Genomic DNA, 5,000 nt, shown 5'->3' on the forward strand with positions numbered 1-5,000 from the left:
ATCATAAGTCTAACAAGTTCGAGAGAGGGAATAGCTCCAAAGAGTACAAGGGCGGAGATAGGCCGATGAAATGCTTCTTTTGCGATGGACCACACAAAGCAAGAGACTGCCCGAAGAAAGCGAAGCTCTCGGCCTTAGTGGAAGAAGACGAGGAGCGGCAACGAGAGGAGACCAAGATGGGGTCATTGCAAATCCTTAACGCCATCAAGGCTAAAGTGGAAGTGCCCAAGACCGAGAAGAAGGGTCGTTTGTTCGTGGAGGCCAAAGTCGGTGGACAACTTGTGAAAGCGTTGGTGGATACCGGGGCGTCGAACAACTTTCTTCAAGTAGAAGAAGCGAAGAAATTGGGCATCACCTATAGCGGAGAGGGAGGATGGCTTAAGGCGGTCAACTCGGAGCCAAAATCGATATATGGAGTTGCTCGAGGCGTGAAAGTTTGCCTAGGTGAGTGGTCGGGCCTTATTGATTTTTCAGTTGTTCCTATGGACGATTATCCTATTGTGCTTGGCATCGAGTTCATGGATCACGTCAAAGCCGTGCCGATTCCTTTCGCCAACACCATGTGTATTTTGGAGGAAGGAAATACGTGCATGGTTCCTCTAGCGAGAGAAACAAGCCTTAAGGCGAAGCAACTCTCGGCCATGCAACTCTCCAAGGGAGTGAAGAAGGCCCAACCGACTTTCCTAGCTACGCTTAAGGAAGAAAGAGCGGAACCGCTAGCGAAGGAGCAACCCATGAAAGTCTTGCGTGTCCTCGAGGAGTTCAAGGACGTGATGCCCCCGGAGTTGCCGAAGAAACTCCCGCCAAAGAGAGAGGTGGACCATAAGATCGAATTGGTGCAAGGTGCCACCCCGCCTGCGACAGTGCCTTACCGCATGGCGCCCCCCGAGTTAGAAGAGTTGCGGAGGCAACTTAAGGAGTTGTTGGATGCGGGATATATCCAACCTTCGAAGGCTCCATATGGTGCGCCCGTGCTTTTCCAAAAGAAGCACGATGGGTCGCTTCGAATGTGCATAGACTACCGTGCACTTAACAAGATCACGGTGAAGAACAAATACCCCATCCCATTGATTGCCGATTTATTTGATCAACTTGGAGATGCGAGGTGGTTTTCCAAGCTTGATTTGAGATCGGGGTATTGGCAAGTAAGGATTGCGGACGGAGATGCGCCGAAGACCACATGCGTTACGAGGTATGGCTCCTACGAGTTTTTGGTTATGCCTTTTGGACTAACAAACGCTCCCGCCACATTTTGCACCCTCATGAATCGAGTATTCCAACCGTTCTTGGACAAGTTTGTCGTCGTATACTTGGACGATATTGTTGTCTATAGCAACACGTTGGAGGAGCATGTTGACCACTTACGACAAGTTTTCCAAGTGCTAAGGGAAAACGAGTTGTACGTGAAGAAGGAGAAGTGCGACTTCGCGCAAAAGGAGGTCATGTTCTTGGGGCACATTGTTGGTGGAGGAAAGCTAAGAATGGACAAGTCCAAGGTGCAAGCAATCGATGAGTGGAAGCCACCAAGGAAGGTTCCGGAGTTGCGTTCTTTCCTTGGCCTCGTCAACTACTACCGAAAGTTCATAAAGGGTTACTCCGCAATCGCTTCACCGCTTACCGATCTTTTAAAGAAGAACAAGGCATGGAGTTGGGACGAGAAGTGCCAAGGCGCATTCGAGACGCTAAAGAGAGCGGTGATGGAAGAACCGGTGTTAGTCCTTCCAAATCACACGAAGCCATTCGAAATACACACCGACGCATCCGACTTTGCACTTGGTGGTGTATTGATGCAAGAAGGGCATCCGGTTGCCTACGAGAGTCGCAAGTTGAATGATGCGGAGCGCCGCTACACGGTCCAAGAGAAGGAGATGACCGCGGTGGTACATTGCTTGCGTACTTGGAGACATTACTTGTTGGGTTCGAAGTTCGTGGTGAAGACGGACAACGTTGCAACAAGCTACTTCCTCAAGCAAAAGAAGTTGTCGCCGAAGCAAATAAGGTGGCAAGCTTTCTTAGCGGAGTTCGACTTTGTGATGGAGTACAAACCGGGCAAGGCGAATCTTGTGGCCGACGCACTTAGTAGAAAAGCGGAGCTAGCGGCCATCACAAGTCCAAACTTTCCATTGGTGGATCGAGTCAAGGAGGGACTAGAGCACGATCCGCAAGCCAAGAGGTTGATGGAGTTAGCGAGTCAAGGGAAGACTCGCCAATTTTGGCTAAGGGACGGAGTGCTTACCACCAAGGGAGATCGTGTGTACGTGCCGAAGTGGCAAGGCTTGAGGAAGGAAATCATTAAGGAGTGCCATGACTCAATGTGGGCGGGACACCCCGGCATACATCGCACGTTGGCACTTGTGGAGCGTGCATACTATTGGCCTCAAATGCGGGAAGATGTGGAGCTATACGTGAAGACTTGTCTAGTGTGCCAACAAGACAAGGTCGACCAACAACAACCCGCGGGACTACTTGAGCCGTTACCCATTCCGGAGAAACCATGGGAAAGTATCTCCATGGACTTCATCACTTGCCTACCAAAATCCGAAGGATGTAGCAACATCATGGTGGTGGTAGACCGGTTTAGCAAATATGGAGTGTTCATCCCCGCGCCAACGAAGTTCAACGCCGAGGATGCCGCACGCCTATTTTTCAAGCATGTGGTGAAATATTGGGGTATACCGAAGACCATAGTGAGCGATCGAGACACCCGCTTCACCGGAAGATTTTGGATGGAGTTGTTCAAGATTCTTGGGTCCGAGCTCAACTTCTCCACAAGCTTTCATCCCCAAACCGATGGACAAACCGAACGGGTGAACGCGTTGTTGGAGTTATACTTGAGGCATTATGTGAGTGCTAACCAAGGAGATTGGGCAAAGTTGCTCGATATTGCTCAATTCTCGTACAACTTGCAAAAGAGTGAGTCGACGGGGTCTAGTCCATTCGAGATTGCTACGGGGCAACAACCGATGACCCCACACACTCTTGCCGTGGGATATAAGGGGCCAAGTCCTACCGCATTCAAGTTTGCCAAGGGATGGCATGAGAGTTCGGATATGGCACGAGCACATCTTGCAAAGGCCGCGAAGAAGATGAAGAAATGGGCCGATGCAAAAAGGAGGCACTTGGAGTTCGAGGAAGGAGACCTTGTGATGGTGAAACTCCTTTCTCACCAAACACGAAGGTTTGCGAAGATACATAAGGGGCTAGTAAGGCGCTACGAGGGACCATTTCCTATCGAGAAGAGGATTGGTAAAGTAGCATATCGCTTGACGCTACCTTCACACTTAGAGATGCACCCGGTGTTCCATGTGAGCTTACTAAAGCCTTACAATGCGGACAAGGACGATCCGAGTAGAGGCGAATCAAAGAGAGCACCGACGGCCATCACGACATTACCCGAGCGTGATGTCGAAGAGATTTTGGCGCATCGCGTCATACCAAGGCGGGGCACCCATCCGAGCTATGTTGAGTATTTTGTGAAGTGGAAGGGGGCACCCGAGAGCGAGGCAAGTTGGGAGCACGAACTCAACTTGTGGAATAGCAAGGGACTAATCGAAGCATACAAGGAGGATGCGACGAGGACGTCCGCCGATTGAGTGGGGGAGAATGTTACGGACCGTGAAAATCCTCGCACCGAAACGAGGTTATATTCCGGAGTTCTCTAGAATTCTCTTGAATTCTCTTCGTAAGTCTCTTCACAAGACTCTCCGGAATAATCTAGAAAGCATTCCCCAAGTCTCTTATGGAATTCCTTAGAATTCCCTCCTTAAGTCTAAGAGTTTGCTAGAACTCTCTAGACTTGTGTAGATGTGCATACTTAGTTCTATCTTTGTATAGAATTGTATAGAATATTCTAGATGTAGAATATGGACCATTAGATCAAGTAGATCTTAGCCGTTCATTGAGGAGGTGGAGGAGTATATATAACCTCACTCTCTCATTTGTAAAGTATCCAAGAGTTGTGTAATCAAGCTTTCATAAAGTAATACAAGCTTTCATACGTTCTAGCCATCTTACGATCTTTACTTCCACTTAAGTGTCTTTAAACACTTCGAGAGAGGCTGACTAGTAACTTGTTCGAGAAAAGTTCACTAGTGCCGCACGGATCTTTGGTTAGAAAATCCAAGCCCGTGACAATGTCCATCGGAAGGACCTTCGGCAGCCGGTCGGCAGGCCTTCGCCAGCCCAGCGGCGGCCCTTGGGCATCGGCAGCCTTTCGGCTGGGCTTCGGCAGCCTTTCGGCAGCGCATCGGCAGCGCACCGGCAGCCCTTCGGCAGCGCATGGGCAGCCCTTCGGCAGCCCTTCGGCAGCGCATGGGCAGCCCTTCGGCAGCCCTTCGGCAGCCCTTCGGCAGCCCTTGGGCATCGGCAGGGCTTCGGCAGCCCTTGGGCATCGGCAGGGCTTCGGCAGCCTTTCGGCAGCCCTTCGGCAGGGCTTCGGCAGCCCTTCGGCAGGGCTTCGGCAGCCCTTCGGCAGCCCTTCGGCAGCCCTTCGGCAGGCCTTGGGCATCGGCAGGGCTTCGGCAGCCTTTCGGCAGCCCTTCGGCAGCCCTTCGGCAGGGCTTCGGCAGCCCTTCGGCAGCGCATGGGCAGCCCTTGGGCATCGGCAGCCCTTCGGCAGCCCTTCGGCAGCCCATCGGCAGGGCTTCGGCAGCCCTTCGGCAGCGCATGGGCAGCGCATGGGCAGCCCTTCGGCAGCCCTTCGGCTGGGCTTCGGCAGGGCTTCGGCAGCCCTTCGGCAGCGCATGGGCAGCGCATGGGCAGCCCTTCGGCAGCCCTTCGGCTGGGCTTCGGCAGGGCTTCGGCAGCCCTTCGGCAGCGCATGGGCAGCCCTTGGGCATCGGCAGGGCTTCGGCAGGGCATCGGCAGGGCTTCGGCAGGGCTTCGGCAGCCCTTCGGCAGGGCTTCGGCAGCCCTTCGGCAGCCTCTCGGCTGGGCTTCAGCAGCCCTTCGGCATGCCTTGGCATGCCTTGCATACATTCCCCAGCCGTATGAACCTCTGC

Source organism: Mercurialis annua, assembly GCF_937616625.2.
Source record: "Mercurialis annua linkage group LG4 unlocalized genomic scaffold, ddMerAnnu1.2 SUPER_6_unloc_12, whole genome shotgun sequence".
Lineage (NCBI taxonomy): Eukaryota > Viridiplantae > Streptophyta > Magnoliopsida > Malpighiales > Euphorbiaceae > Mercurialis > Mercurialis annua.